This window comes from Aquarana catesbeiana, linkage group LG07, assembly GCF_042186555.1.
Source record: "Aquarana catesbeiana isolate 2022-GZ linkage group LG07, ASM4218655v1, whole genome shotgun sequence".
NCBI classification, from domain to species: domain Eukaryota; kingdom Metazoa; phylum Chordata; class Amphibia; order Anura; family Ranidae; genus Aquarana; species Aquarana catesbeiana.
This window is the reverse complement of record NC_133330.1, coordinates 285,161,008-285,178,351: the sequence shown is the minus strand read 5'-3', so window position 1 is coordinate 285,178,351 and position 17,344 is coordinate 285,161,008. Positions and strand designations below refer to the sequence as shown.

At 40.8% G+C, this 17,344-nt stretch overlaps 1 protein-coding gene across 3 annotated transcripts in view; it reads right to left on the bottom strand.

Moving 5' to 3' along the window:
• TNR (tenascin R) overlaps positions 1-17,344 on the bottom strand; it is a 932,265-nt gene that overhangs the window by 31,865 nt on the left and 883,056 nt on the right. The gene's annotated exons all lie outside the window — the stretch shown is intronic.

Sequence of the window (17,344 nt, the reverse complement as noted above, 5' to 3'; positions counted from 1 at the left end):
CCAATAATCAGTTATTATACATAATCAGAAAAAACAAAACCAGTGTGCAATTGAGCCATGAAAACGTGGCTTAGGTATTGAAGATTTTTTTTAATATACATATAGCAGCACCTTCTTAGCTAGGCTTCTAAGCAAATTTAATGTTTTGGCTTCTGCTGTGCCCACAGAAGCAGTAATTGCTTAGTATGGTATGTTCAGGGTTTTACAGGCTGGGAGTTGATTGCTTCCCCCTGCCTTCATCAGACCTTTTTGGAGCTTAGGGTGGGAGAATTCATATCTCTGGTCTGAATATTTATTAGGGCCTAGCCAATCCCTGGGAAGGTGTGCCCAGATGGTGGCTTGACTACAGTTCAATAGGCTGGAACCCTTTCTCCTCCTGTGGATATGGATCCTTTTGCTTAACGGAAGGGGAGCTGTTTGCCTCTGGACCCCCCTTCTTGGACTGGAAGCTAGGCAACTCTGCTAGAGGTCATATCTCTGGACTGATCATTGCCAGGATCTGTGAGTGGAGCCAAACCCTTGTGTGCAGTGTCTGGTGGTCCTGATGCTGCAAGAATCTATGCCATTTCAGCGTACTTCTTCTAAACTGGTTCTCAGCTGGGAGCGGATACTATATTGCTGCTGCTGAGAGATAGAGAAGAGTTCTCTGCAATTTATGCATTAAGCATTTTGGAGTATCTCATACCCCACTGTCCTCCCAAGTTACCAGATACTTAGCAATAAACTTCAAAAACACAATCCTGGACTATTTATTGTGCCTAAGTGGATGAGATATGGCTGTGTGCCTGGCTGCCTGCACTGATTAGAGAAAGAACCTGGGCACATCTACAGAGGCCTCTACAGGGGTAACGCTACATAACATACATATTGATGTATGGTAGAAACTTATGGTAACCCCAGAAAACAGCTGGGGTATAGCCAAAAATTATATTATAAAGAAACAAGAATATATTCAATAAACAGTAGATCTTAAGATATTTGTTAGGAGCAGAAAAATAGGATTTTTAAAACAGCTTACCTGTAAAATCCTTTTCTTGGAGTACATCATAGGACACAGAGCGTCAAGTAATTACTTGGTGGGTTATGGGCCTACCTTCAGGTGTTGACACTGGTATAACCAATACAGGAAGTTGACTTCTCTATATAACCCCTCCTCCTTCCAGGAGTCCTCAGTTTTTGTAGCCAAGCAATATAAGCAATATACTCTCACCCCATAAAACAGAGGGGCGGGAGCTCTGTGTCTGAATATTTATTAGGGCCTAGCCAATCCCTGGGAAGGTGTGCCCAGATGGTGGCTTGACTACAGTTCAATAGGCTGGAACCCTTTCTCCTCCTGTGGATATGGATCCTTTTGCTTAAGGGAAGGGGAGCTGTTTGCCTCTGGACCCCCCTTCTTGGACTGGAAGCTAGGCAACTCTGCTAGAGGTCATATCTCTGGACTGATCATTGCCAGGATCTGTGAGTGGAGCCAAACCCTTGTGTGCAGTGTCTGGTGGTCCTGATGCTGCAAGAATCTATGCCATTTCAGCCTACTTCTTCTAAACTGGTTCTCAGCTGGGAGCGGATACTATATTGCTGCTGCTGAGAGATAGAGAAGAGTTCTCTGCAATTTATGCATTAAGCATTTTGGAGTATCTCATACCCCACTGTCCTCCCAAGTTACCAGATACTTAGCAATAAACTTCAAAAACACAATCCTGGACTATTTATTGTGCCTAAGTGGATGAGATATGGCTGTGTGCCTGGCTGCCTGCACTGATTAGAGAAAGAACCTGGGCACATCTACAGAGGCCTCTACAGGGGTAACGCTACATAACATACATATTGATGTATGGTAGAAACTTATGGTAACCCCAGAAAACAGCTGGGGTATAGCCAAAAATTATATTATAAAGAAACAAGAATATATTCAATAAACAGTAGATCTTAAGATATTTGTTAGGAGCAGAAAAATAGGATTTTTAAAACAGCTTACCTGTAAAATCCTTTTCTTGGAGTACATCATAGGACACAGAGCGTCAAGTAATTACTTGGTGGGTTATGGGCCTACCTTCAGGTGTTGACACTGGTATAACCAATACAGGAAGTTGACTTCCCTATATAACCCCTCCTCCTTCCAGGAGTCCTCAGTTTTTGTAGCCAAGCAATATAAGCAATATACTCTCACCCCATAAAACAGAGGGGCGGGAGCTCTGTGTCCTATGATGTACTCCGAGAAAAGGATTTTACAGGAAAGCTGTTTTAAAAATCCTATTTTCTTTATCGTACATCATAGGACACAGAGCCTCAAGTAATTACTTGGTGGGATGTCCCATAGCAATGCTACTTGAGGGGAGGGAGCACAACCCGTAGGGCACCCCCAGACCTTGAGGAATCATGCTGCTGCTTGCAGCACACTGCGCCCGAAGGCGATATCCTCATTCCATTTTACATCTACTTGATAACATTTTGTAAATGTATGCACTGAAGACCAAGTTGCGGCCTTGCAGATCTGAGACATGGAGGCCTGGTGACGCACTGCCCAAGAAACACCAACCGCTCTGGTAGAGTGCGCCTTAACTTGAAAAGGGGGAATCTTTCCCTTTAAATCATAAGTTCGAATTATAACTTGCCGAATCCACTTAGCCACAGTGGATTTTGACGCTGCCTGTCCTTATTTAGGACCCTCTGGCAGAATAAATAAGACATCAGTCTTACGAATCTGAGCAGTTTTCTTTAAATAGATCTTCACTGCTCTCACCACATCAAGACAATGTAGTGACTTTTCCTCCTTGGAACATGGTTTTGGAAAAAACTATGGCAGGACAATATCTTCATTCAGATGAAAGCCTGAAACCACTTTTGGCAAAAAGCCTGGACGAGGGCGTAACACCACTCTGTCCTCATAAATAATCAAATATGGCTCTTTCAGGAAAGAGCAGCCAATTCTGAAACCCTCCTTGCTGAGGATATAGCAACCAAAAATATCAGCTTCCTAGTCAGAAGGACTAAGGGAATCTGCTGTAATGGTTCGAATGGCGGTTTTTGTAACACTGACAAAACTAAATTCAAGTCCCAAGGGCTTAAGGGTGATTTAACTGGCGGATTAATCCGCATCACTCCTTGCATGAAACCCCGGACTAAAGAATGCGTAGCAAGTGGTCTTAGAAATAAAATTGATAAGGCTGAGACTTGGCCCTTAATAGTACTCAGGGCCAACTTCATCTCTACGCCTACTTGTAGAAAGGCAAGAATTCTACCTCTAATACATCTCCGAGGGTGCCAACCCTTGGATTCACACCAGGAAACATAAGCTTTCCAGACTCTATAATATATAGCTCTAGAAGCTGGCTTCCTAGCATTAAAGTAGAAATGACTGCCCTGGAAAGCCCACGTCTTTTCAGAATGTGGGTCTCAATAGCCAGGCCCTTAAATTTAGCATTCATAAAGTAGGATGGAATATCAGCCCCTGTGAGAGCAGGTCTGGCCTTAGTGGAAGGGACCACAGATCCTCCACTGCCATCTTTACGACCTCTGCATGCCATGACCTTCTGGGCTATGCTGGTGCTGCCAGAATTACCGGTTTTCTTTCCAGCTTGATCCTGCAAAGAAGTCAAGGCAGCAAGTGAATAGGGGGAAATGCATAGATCAGTAAAAGCTGATCCCACAGTATCATCAACGCATCTCTTCTGCATGCGAATGGATCCTTTTTTGTGGACACAAAGTTAACTAACTTTATGTTGCACTGGATGCTAGAAGATCTACATCCGGAGTCCCCCATCCTTGACAAACAGCCCAAAACACGTCGGGGTGAATAGACCATTCCCCTGGGAATAATCTGCTGGCGGCACATGTAGTGCGCGTGCCAATTCTCTATTCCCGGAATGAAGACTGCCGATGGGCACGGAATATTTATTTCTGCCCAAGTTAGAATATGGTTCACTTCTCTCTGCACTGAGAGATTCTTGGTGCCCCTTTTGGTGATTGATATAGGCCACAGCCGTGGCATTGACGGATTGGATCCTGTTGGGACAATCCCTTAACCTGGAAGTCCAGGCTTTTAGAGCCAGACGCACTGCCCGAATCTCTAGGATGTTGATGGGCAAGGCTCTTTCGGTTCTTGAACACTGTCCTTGGACAGTTGTCTTCTCTGTCATTACCACTTTCCAGAAAAGTGGTTTGAAGTATTTACCCTTTAGGACATTCTTTAGTAACCACCAATTGAGGCTTTGGGACACCCTTGGGGACAGCCGCATTGGCAAGTCCAAAGCTTGGATCATTTTGTTCCAAGCAAATAGAATACTGTTTTGCAACAGTCTCGAATGGAACTGGGCAAAGGGAACTGCTTGGAATGAAGCCACCATCCTTTCTAACAACCTCATGCAAAGGTGAATGGAGGGACCTCCTTTTGACCTGACCATCCGCACCAACTCTTTTATAGAGTGGTGTTTTTTTTTGTTTTTTTTTCTTGGCAAAAAGACCCTTTTTCTGGGCTGTATCTATGATCAGACCCAAATACTGCAGCCCTTTTTTAGAGATTTTAATGGAGACTTTACTAGGTTGAGAATGCAACCCAGACCTTTCCAGTTAACTGGTTGTAATGCGTACACCTTATTCCGAACAGCGATTGGTTTATTAGCAATAGATCGTCTAGGTATGCCAAGACTGTTTAAGCCCTGTGCCCTTGACCTGGCTACAGGTGGGGCTAGTACCTTTGTGAACACTCGAGGTGCTGTAGCTAGCTCGAAGAGCAAGGCTATAAACTATAAAATGCCCTAGAGTCTGACGGTGGAGGCCGTCACCGCTGCCTAGAGGCAGTTCCCCCTGCGCAGGGGAAGGAATCTTTTTAAGTGACTTGTCCAAGGTCACAGGGAGCCAACGTGAGGACGACGTCCCACGTCTTTCAGGAAGCCTCCCATGGCTATGCTGGCCCTCAGAGTAGTTAACCTGTGACTAGTGGCTCCTTTACTAGTGTACGCCGACATGTGGATCTGAACCCATGTCTGTCAAGAAGTCTCCCATGGCTGTTTATAGCTGTTTCTGCTGTTCTACTTTGAACCGCAGAAACCTTTGGTGAGCGGGAAATATATGGACATGCGGATATGCATCCCTGATGCCAATACACGCCAGAAGTTTTCCTCCTTGCAGGATAGAAACTACTGACTTGATCGACTCCATAGAAAGGAGTGGATCTTCAGGAACTGATTTAGATTCTTTTAGATCTAGAACGGATCTGTTGAATTTCTGCGTGGCTCTGTACATGTACAGGAAACGCATGAAAAAGGCAGTGAAGGTTCCAAGGAACCTAAGAAAAAACAGAACTATCAGCTGACTCTACTAGAGGTAGCTTGAAAGAGGCACAAATGATCTCTGTAAGAGGTTTGTACCAGCAATTTCTCAGATTGCGAGGCTGAAAAAAAGTTCAACTCTAGTTGTCTCTTCTGCAGAGGAGTACTCGGTTTGCCTTTCTTCCCGATTACCTGAGGGTAATTCTTCATCTTCTACCCACTGTTCCCTTGATAAGGGACCTCAGGTGGGGGAGGGGGATCTAACACGCTTCTCATCCTTGGATAGCGGATGCGATTAAAGTCGCTAATTTTCCTTCTAGGCCCTGCAGGGCGGAGGAAAAACGCATCTTCAATCATGTATACAGGGGCTGAATATTTGCAGGGCGGAGGAAAAACGCATCTTCAATCATGTATACAGGGGCTGAATATTTTCTCCTCTTAGGCTCAGTTTCCACTATTGCAACCCCAAAGTTGTGTGATTTTACTGTGATCCTTTGCCGCCGAAAATATGTCAGGGCGCGATTTTGATGCGACAGGAAACAATGCCAGTGTATTCTAGAGGTTTATGGACCTCAAGTCACATCAAAGTGGTACCAAAGTAGTGCAGGGACTACCTTGAAGTCGCACAGATCTGAACAGTATTTCTTGGAAATCATGCCCTAGAGTCTGACGGTGGAGGCCGTCACCGCTGCCTAGAGGCAGTTCCCCCTGCGCAGGGGAAGGAATCTGTTTAAGTGACTTGCCCAAGGTCACAGGGAGCCAACGTGAGGACGACGTCCCACGTCTTTCAGGAAGCCTCCCATGGCTATGCTGGCCCTCAGAGTAGTTAACCTGTGACTAGTGGCTCCTTTACTAGTGTACGCCGACATGTGGATCTGAACCCATGTCTGTCAAGAAGTCTCCAATGGCTGCACTGGCCGTCAGAGTACTTAACCTGTGAGCTGTTGTGGCTTCACTTTAAATAAAAGGACATTTATACCTTCTACTGGACAAAAGAGCTTTACTGCTAGAAATCATTTGGAAGTATTTCACCAAACCTTCCCCAATGAAAAGGGAAACTAGTCAGACACCCTTTTTTGCAAGATGCTTCGGCTGACCAACCCTTTTAACCACAGGGTCCTAAGCATGTGTTTTAGCACAAGGCGAGACACCTGGTGGATAGGGTCTTTTATGGCATCTATGCGAAACCTAGCGCCATTGGTAGGAGGATTTTAACAAAAAAATTCCAACTCCTTATCTGTTGGATGCTTAAGCAATTATGCATCTTTATTGATGCTGGAAATCACAGCATCTACTGCTGGTACTTTCCAACCTTTGTGAATTTTTCCTCCATGATAGAGAACTGAGAAACTCTTTGGAGGGAAAAAATGCTTATGCAGATGATCCCATTCAGCATAAATAAGCGCTGTAAAAGGTTTTTTTTTTTGGTTTTTTTTTGTTTTTTTAAAAAACCAAAGAAGGGACCTAGACTTTCAGCTTACTCTGTTAGGAGTTGTATAAAAAGTGGAATGAACCATCTCTGTAAGAGTTTGTACCATCAATCTGTCAGATTGTGAGGTTGCATAAGGTTCATCAACTGTTTCCTCCGCAGAGGAAAATTTGGCTTGTTTTTCCCCGTGATCACCTGAGGATAATACCTCACCCTGTGCCCACTGTTCCCTTGGAAAAAGGGGTTTGAGGTGGGGGAGGGGGATCTAGCATGCTTCCTATCCTCTTGGATGGAGAATACGATTAAAGCCGCTAATCTTCCTTCTAAGCCCAACAGGGCAGAGGAGAATGCATTTTCAGTCACATACACAGGGGCTGAAGTGTGAGAAGCAGTTGCACCACCAATTGCTTCCAATGATTCACCCTGGCTTGCCATGTCAGGTATCTCCAGAGAGAATGGCAGTGTGGAGGCATGAATGGAGTTCCCAGCACCTGGGGGTGGAATCCTTGGTACCTTTGTGGTACACTGGAAATCAAATGTGCTAAGCACAACAGCAGAGGCACTTTAACAAATTATGGTATTTGCTGAATAGTTTTAGCAAAAGAAAACAATGTCACCATAAGGATCAGCCTTTGATGCTGAGTACCATAATATTTCCTGTGCTGGAAATGCCTGTTTACACACCTTTACATGCCCAGCGCTCCTGTGTCTTAGTGTGACAGACTTCTGTCTTCAGCATATGAACTGAGAGCGTCTGTGTTAAGCCTCAGGTGAGAACCTGATTACACCTAAGTGTCAGCTGTTACCGCACCTCTCCAGGAGGAGAGGAGAGGGGAGGGGGAGGGGAATTTTTATCAGCAGTGTTTGTCAAGCTCCTAGTTTTAAAGGAAGACTTCACTTTATACAAAAAAATGCAAATGGCTGTTTTTGTATGTTCATAAACTACTGCTGTAACCCCTTTAGATCCCTCAGAAGAGGAACACCATCTGTTCAATTAAGAACTCCCCTCTGGCTGCAGGGACCACACCCGCTGCTATAGCCAGACACAGAGCTGCTGAAAAAGCATTGTACTAGGTATGTGTAATATACTCCCTCTAGAGGAGACATTTTAAGGCATACAGTTATACATTTTATATACATATATGTATTTTTTGGAGAAAAAGGCATAGGTGGACTTTTTACAGTTCCTAGGCTTCTCCCCTTACCTTATCCTCGCTGCAAGATACTGCTGATTTAACAGACAGATCAAACTTTCACCCATCATGGCGGGCAGCGTAGTTAAACCTTCAAAGATTGGGGCCCTTTTTAATAGGGGTTCCGCTCCTTTGGACCTGTATAGCACCCCTCAGGAACAACTTTAGGTAATATGAAAAACCAAAAAGAGTCCTGGTTCCTAGGATCCATCTCTCAAAGAGAAGCTTACAGGCAAAAGCTTGTTCTTCAATGTGAGGCCCAGGTACCATCCTATGGCCTCAGTGGCGAGGATGGATCCGGTTGTGGAGGTTTTTTAAATCCAGCATGGATCCCTCCCTGGAGCTCCTCAGAGCACATCTTCACTCGTGACCAACACCTTAGACACTGGCGAAAAAACTGAGGACTCCTGGAAGGAGGAGGGGTTATATAGGGGAGTCAACTTCCTGTATTGGTTATACCAGTGTCAACACCTGAAGGTAGGCCCATAACCCACCAAGTAATTACTTGAGGCTCTGTGTCCTATGATGTATGATAAAGAAATGAATGTTAACCATCATAAAGATGTTCACACCAATGAGATAGCAAATATAACTTTTCCAAATGCATTTGGCTCTTATTTAGGACAGTAAAAATAATATAAAAGTAATGCATTAAGATTCTGAACTTAAAATAAATGTGTTCCATGGATCCCATATGAGACTGAAATTTCCTAAAGTTGGTTGCTGGAGGGTTGTAAGGTGCTCCATTCATTTAATTTCTGCAATGGTATTCAGAAGTTGGGTTCTAGAGGATTTCCAGTTAAGAGAGAGATACGCCTTTTGGCCACTGTTACAACATGTAGAGCTAATTGTTTAGATAATTCCAAAATGCCAGGAAAGGGCAAGCCAAGCAAGCACTGCAGGGGGCTGGAAGGGTACAGGACCCCAAATTGCTGTTCAAGAAGCTCCAGCACTGCTTCCCAAAAGGAACTAATTGCGGAGAAGCTCCAAAAAATGTGCAATAGTGTACCTTCTTCTGACTTATATCTCCAATATGTTCCTGATATTTCAGATTTAAAAGAATGAAGCTCTTCGGGGGTCCGATTCCAAAACATTAAAATTCTATAAATATTTTCTTGTAGACCAAGCATTGGCAAGACTTAGATGCCATTTCCAAATTTCACCCCATTGAGGTGTTGTAATTGAGTGTTGAAGTATTGTCTCCAATTTTAACATGTAGAGACTTGAGTCCCCAGAGGCACCATGCAACAACTTATATAAGGTAGAAATCAAATGAAGTTGGAAGGGACCCTAAGTATAGACCGCCCCAAACTCAGTTGGCCAATGCAGTGTCAGTGAAGGCGGTATGGAGTAGAAGTAATGTTTTACACTGTAAATAAGAATAGAATAGTCATACAGGGAGTTTTTTACTAATGCTCTCAATGCTTCAAATGTTTTCATTCTATGTGTCACTGGGTTGACTAAATGCCTTAATTGGAATAATGGGCTTAGGTCCATAAAGGCATTTGGAGGTAAGAAAGACTGTCTTGGATCACTGGATTAAATACGACATTAGTTAGAAGTGAACATGTTGGGGTGAGGGAGTATTTTCGCTAACAGGTTTTCCAGATGGAGCTCATAATACTAGTTTTGCAGTACTACACTATTTTTTTCTCTTCTGTTACATGTTTGAGCTCTGGAGGCTACGGAGAATAGGACAGAGAAGGGTGACCTAATCAGCTGTTTGAATTAGAATTGGAACTGTAAGCCATCTAATGTAGTAGCTATTCTCTGGAGGATCAATCATTTATATTTCTTGCTATAATTCTGCTTCCATACCAGGCTTCAGCTTTACCAGCAGAAACAATATTGGATGGGACCTTTTAAAATACCCATATACCTCTTTGTATTTGTCATCGTCATTGTTATTTAGTTCATTGTGCACACCCAGTATTTTATCTACCTGGTTTTAGCTTTACACTACCAGCAGGAACAATATCAGATGTGACTGTTTTTAAGCACGTATATACCTTTGTTATATTTTGTTATTTTTATTGGGTTTTAGTGGGAGCAAGTTAAAGTGGTGTTTCAGCCGAAATTATACTTTTTAAATAAAAATACCCCTATAATACACAAGCTTAATGTATTCTAGTAAAGTTAGTCAGTAAACGAAGGTCTGTTTTGTTAGTTTATAGCAGTAGTTTGTTATTTTAAAAACTTCCAGCAGGCCGTGGCCATCTTAAGTGTGGGCATCTGAAGCCAGACTGTATTTCTTCCTGGATCTCATCCTTGCAGATCTCGCACATGCTCAGTGCAGCACAAATAGTCAGGTCAGGTCAGGTTTCCATAGCAACGGCAGTTTCAGAGGAAGTTGCCGCCCCTTCCCAGAAGGCATTGCAAACAGGAAATGATGCGATGGGCCGCGGCCAGGGAGGAGGAAGTGAAAAATGAATACAGCAGATATACAGTAGGTGCTGAGAAAAAAAAAAAAATCCAATTTGTTTACAGTGCGCAGTTTAGTGAGGGATGCTGAAGAGTTGTAAAAGTGGGTGGAACTCCACTTTAATTGTGCACACCCAGCACTTTAGCACATTTGTTTCTATTTGCCAATTAATAGTTTTCTAGGTTTGTCTTCAGGCACTATGCACTTTACATAGTGGCTAGGTTACCTATAGGAATCACTATAGCACACAACACTTATTAACATTAATATTTATTGTGATATTAGCGCGCCATTTTTTACTATTTTATTACTGCACTACTGAGAGATCACCCTTTTGGTTGCAGCTTTTATCACTTCATATATATATATATATATATATATATATATATATATATATATATATATATAAAAATATATATATATATTGTTTTAGTTTTCACCACACCAGCGCTTGAGTACTAATATCATTATTCATAATCACTTATCTAATATCACTCCAGCTGCAAGATTGGAAATATTCACATTTTTTGAGAATCGGAAGATGGATCTTGATAATGTTTTTTCCACTAATAACACTGATGATACAGGTGATCTAGATACCAATTTAAAAAGTTTGGACACCTAATGGAAAAAAGAGTTACTCTATGGTGGGACCTCACCACTCATGAGCAGTACATCAAAGAGAATATTGTACCTAGGAGGCTCAGGTGGGATGTTCCCATCAATGATGGATTAACTGATCAATACTCACTAGATGAGTGGTACAAATTTTTTAATGAAAAAGGTATAGAGGTTTTACAATTTTTGATCAAAAGGAAACAAAGGAAAGTGGCAACAATAAATATAAATAGACATAAAAAAATCGCTGAAAGCAAAGCGGTATTAGAAGCTTATAAAGATTCTCCTTCCTTTCTAACACTAACTAATCAGCTCAATAGAGTGTTGGAACAAAAAGATATAGAAAATAAAAATAGGAAGAGAAGAAAATATCTAAGGGATATAAATGACTATAAATTGGAACAGGCTTATAAATGGCAATTAATTAACAAAGTGGACCAACAGGGATCTGTTGCTTCATCGCCAGACAGGGAGGTGTGTATTAAAACTCCCATTAGAGAACCTAGATACACATCTCCAGACCCATACAGACAAGATAGAGAAAATGGATATGTATCCCAAAAACCATACAAAGAACAACATAATGGACCAAGGACCCCCAAACCATGGTGGAGAAACAAACAGAATAATTCCAAAAAACCTTACTGGAAGAATGGTGGAAATAGAAACCAATGACCAAGGAATCAACCATATAACCAACAAAATTATTATGAAAATGCGGACAATTATGGGCATTATGATCAAGCTAATCAAGGGTATGCCAACCAAGATAGAAGAGAGACCAGAGAATACGCTCAGTGCCCCTACTCACAGGGAGATGAGCGTTACAATCAAAACCAATATCAGAATGATAACAGAAAAAGTCCAATACACACACAAAATAGATATGAAGTACTAAGATATAGAGAAGAAGACTCGCGTCCTTTTTTTAGACCAAGGCAGACGGGACAGACCCCTCCATATATAGAGAGAACCCCATTACGAAACGAGAGAACAGGCAACAAAAGAAGCCCAAACAAAAGAGGGGATATCGAGGAGGACTCAAGGCCATAAAGAAAAAGAGAATAATTGGAGAGGGCATTTACAATCTTAGTGGAATTGAGCTCACTAAATCGGAATTGATTACTTTGGATAAAGGTTTAAAATATGCGCCATGAAAAAAATTGGAAAAATTTGAAACGTATGTGGATTTACAGAAATATATTAGAAAACTAAATATTCAGAAGTATATGATGAACAAAGCACCCGTGATAGAAAGAAGATCTACAAATACAACAGATAGAAAAGAACACACTGAATTAAGAAATACATCACTATTCAACCCGCCAGTATCGAATAATGAACACATTAAAGTATTTAATAAAATGGTAACTGAGGACATTGAAAAACTCAAAATTAAAAGAACACAAAACCCACTAGTAATCAAGAGGGGCATCAAGGAGTTGGAGGAAAATAAAAAAGTCGTGGTAAGACCAGCAGACAAAGGCGGAGCTATCATAGTGCTTTCTAAGGAATATTACAATACTGAATTAGCTGACCAACTTGGTGATATCAACACATATATAAAACTACAAGGCAACCCAACCAAAGAGTATAAGAGCGAACTACATGAACTAATTCAAAGAGGTAGGATGAAGAATATATGACTAAAAAGGAAGAGAAGTACCTCCTACCAGATATATGTAGAGTACCTATCATATACACTGTACCCAAAATCCACAAAAACCAGACCCACCCACCTGGCAGACCCATAATCAATGGAATACAAGCCATAAATTCGAGATTGGGGGAGTATGTGGATAATTTTATCCAGCCACTAGTTCCAAACACCCAGTCATATCTAAGGGATACTAAACACCTAATTCATATCTTGGATACTGTATTGCACATATGGATGCCATAGAAGCTACTAAATGGCCTATGGATACATATAGCAATCTTGTATAGAAACAAAAAAGGTTCATATTGAGATGTCTAGCATATGGACTACAACACAATTACTTTTGGCACAATATGGAATATTATCGACAGCTGAATGGGATCGTAATGGGGGCGAAATAAGCCCCCAGTGTTGCTAACATTTTTATGGCACAATGGGAAGAAGAAGTGATGTATTCCAATCCCCAAAATGAGCTGGTTCTGTTCAAGAGATTTATAGATGACTGTATAATCATCTGGAAAGGAGACAAAAATAGTTTAGGCCAGTATTTTGAAAAATTGAGTGATAACCAAAAAAACACCAGGCTCTCATATGGGATTAGTAACAACAGCATAACATTTCTCGATCTGGAAATAACTCTTGAAACCAATGGTTTCTCAACAAAGAAATTCTTCAAACCAGTCGAACGCAACAGCTACATCCCAATAGACAGTTGTCATTATGATCCCTGGCTCATCAACATACCCAAAGGACAAATGATAAGAATCAGAAGAAATTGTAGCAATGAAAATACATTTGTGGAACAGGCAAACATAATAGGGAATACATTTATAGAAAAGGGATACAGTGACGACTTTATAAAAGGAAAAATTCAGGAGGTTCTGGAAATACCAAGAGAGTCCTTTGTAATAGACAAAGAGAAGAACAAAAAGAATCAGCAAGATATCCCTATGATTTTTAATTATAATGTCCAACACAAAAAAATTGAGCAGATAATTAGTAAGCACTGGTCATTATTAAAAGCTGATGTACAATTGAATAAAATTTTACCAGACAAACCACATTTTATATACAGAAGAACCCCCACACTCAGAGATTTGATTGTAAAAAATGTTCCAGACCCCCCCAAAGAGAAACCATGATTTTACTTTTTTCAAGAAAAAGATTTTTATCCATGCAAGAAATGTTTTGCGTGTCCAAATACAAATCAGAAGGGACAAAAGTGCAATAAATTTGTATCTAATACCACAAAAAAAGAATATGGAATAAAAGACTTCATCTCATGTCGCACAGAAGGGATTGTATACATGCTGGAATGTTCTTGTTCTTTATAATATATAGGAAGGACTAAACGCCCCCTATGGAAAAGATTACGTGAGCATATACAGAACATAAAATCAGGATTCCCAAAGCATAGCGTATCCCGGCATTTTGCTGACGTACGCGGAAAAAATGGCATGGAGTTAAAATTATGGGCCATTGAGAAATTTAAACCCCACTGGAGGGGTAGTCACAAAATCAGGGAATTGAGTAAAATGGAATCCAGATGGATATATGAAATCAATTGTTTTGCACCATTAGGATTAAATATTGATTTCGATTTAAACTGTTTTATATCCGATTTTTAATTTCAAACATTTTGGACCAAGTAATATTCCCTATCTGAATACCCATCTTTTGTCCCATATGCTAATAAAGTAATTCCGCAATGGTTTTTTTAGATTTTTTAGGTTTTATGTGGAATTTTTAGGTCAGATTTTTACCACTAGATGCAGGGCACATGCATTTCGTTTTTAACAAATGAATTGTTTTAAAATGTATTAAAATGTATTAAAATACCCGGTAAGTTTGTTTAGCAGTCTAGGATAAAGCACACATTGTAACCAATAGTAATTTATTCTTACATTTTTATGTACTGACACCCTTTTAATAACATACTACACTAGTTTAAATGATACAGCATGATGTTACAATGAACCTGAAGTCACTATGGCAACCCACAAACAAAGTGCGGCTATAAATCCCCACGTTCGTCACAAGGCTTAATTCCCTTGAGAATGTTACATGACCTGTGACGCAACGCGTCGGGAGGAGGAGCCAGTGATGTCAGCCACGAGTGTGTGGCTACAGGAAAAGTCTGTGAGGAGGAGTGAGCCTGACTGTCATACATGCTTTTACCCATTGGGCGTATGTGAGTGCATCGGCTTTAGTTAGCTGATACTAGTTTTGCAGTACTACACTATTGTTTTCTCTTCTGTTACATGTTTGAGCTCTGGAGGCTACGGAGAATAGGACAGAGAAGGGTGACCTAATCAGCTGTTTGAATTAGAATTGGAACTGCAAGCCATCTAATGTGGTAGCTATTCACTGGAAGATCAATCATTTATATTTCTTGCTATAATTCTGTTTCCATACCGGGCTTCAGCTTTACCAGCAGAAACAATATTGGATGGGACCTTTTAAAATACCCATATACCTCTTTGTATTTGTCATTATCATTGTTATTAAGTTCATTGTGCACACCCAGTATTTTATCTACCTGGTTTTAGCTTTACACTACCAGCAGGAACAATATTGGATGTGACTGTTTTTAAGCATGTATATACCTTTGTTATATTTTGTTATTTTTATTGGGTTTTAGTGGGAGCAAGTTCATTGTGCACACCCAGCACTTTAGCACATTTGTTTCTATTTGCCAATTAATAGTTTTCTAGGTTTGTCTTCAGGCACTATGCACTTTACATAGGTGGCTAGGTTACCTATAGGAATCACTATAGCACACAACACTTATTAACACTAATATTTTCCAGTTTTTATTTTTATTGTGATATTAGCGCACCATTTTTTACTATTTTATTACTGCACTAGTGAGAGATCACCCTTTATATATATATATTATAACTTTATAAGGTAAGGGTGTACTATCATAAAAGTTGAGAAATTCGATTTTTACAAGTGCCTATTTTTAAATTATTTTTTTGTAACACTATGCATTGTTACTGTGAATGCAAAATGTTATTTATCCACAGGATGGCAGCATTCAGCATTGTCCTAATACAGGTATACAGAGCCTTCTGAGAGTTGTGGGCTGGAAGCAGGACTTTCCACACAGTAAAGCTGAAGTCAAACTACACAGCTCATAAGCAATCACCAAGGAATGGGAAAAGCCCAGGAAAACACAGGGGGAGTTGGAGAGAGACATTGCAGAGGGAAGGAGTGTGTCAGAGTTTGTACAGAGCCATGCCGTTCTGGATCTGACTTGGTTGAGCCAGAGTCTAAAGTATAGCTAGAGAAGTCAAGAAGAAGACTGAACCGAGTCAACCCTTTGCTCCCTGCTAGGCAGAATTTGTCCCTATAGCTGCATCTACTTCAGCCAAGGCCATTTAAAGAGGTTGCTTTTGCTGCTTAAACTCAAACTCTCCTTTTAAAGAACCACGCCCACGCTTAAAGTGACTCTTGCCAACAACTTCATATCTTACAGTGAACCATGCCAACATCTTCATCTCTTAAAGTGACCTTTGTTTCTTAAAGGAAGCTGTCCTATTTGCTCCATATCTTAAAGAGACAGCATCTTACATCACATGCCAACATAAGGGCCCCAACTAAGCCAGCAGAAGCCTCAATCTTCAGATTGTTTTCATACTCAGAGTCTATTCTTTTAGCAATACTGGTGTGCAGGAGGTTTAACAGATTTTCAGGCTTAAACCTAGACTCTCCTGACTGAGGGCCTACAAGTGAGTTAGCCAATTGTTTCCTTGCTATTCATATACATCTCACTTGGGGAATGATCTCCCAGTCATAGAGCTTTTGGTTATTCTCTTGGTCCTGCAGGACATAGGTGGCCACACTTTAAAGAGTATTTTGATTTTATATTTCTACCAATACAACCAGGTTTTTTTATCACACTGGTATGTATCCTTCTTGTGTGACAGTCGGGAGACTACCTGGCCAAGGTATTCTGGTGGTGTCAGTAAGAGTGGGACTCCGCTTAGGACCAAGGAAGAGCAGAGGACCCAAATGTATCAGCGGGTCCTTCAGGGGTAGTGCTACACCTTATATATTAAGGCCTCATGCACACTGTTTTTTGTAAAATGCTGTGCCTCCTGACAGGGGAAAATCATCATTAAAAACGCGCTCAAGCTGTGTTTTTTCATGCCGGTTTAGCAGAGTTTAGCAGCGATTGGTGTTTGGGCGTTTATTTATTTTATTGGCTAGAATCTTAATTTATTCCGGATTTTGAAATGAATGAACACTGAAGTGCTAAACAAGCCTAGCGTTTAGATGCGTTTAGCAGCATCGAGCATTTTTTCTGCCAAAACTCTGCTGCTCCTGAATGCACTGGCAGTGGGGTTTTTTCTTGCCACTAAACATTCCTGCCATTAAACTCTGCTAAAAGCTTAAGGGGTTGATTTACTACCGGGATATAGACTGTGCACTTTGCAAAGTGCGGTTGCACTCTGCAAGAGCAGATGCTCCAGAGCTTAGCAAATAAGCAGCTCTGTTGACTTTCATCATCCAATCATGTGCAAGCAAAAATTCATTTTTTTTTAAATTTTCCTTGCACAATAACTTACTAATATACAGAAAATAGAGCTGTCCTTATGCAATACAAACCAAAATGAAATATACTTCTGTGAAAATAAAGTAAAAAAGTTATAATCCACGTGAATAAGTGAAATAAATGAAATTTCTTCTTGTATGCCCTGTACACACGATAGGATTTTCCGACAACAAAATCCATGGTTTTTTTCCGAC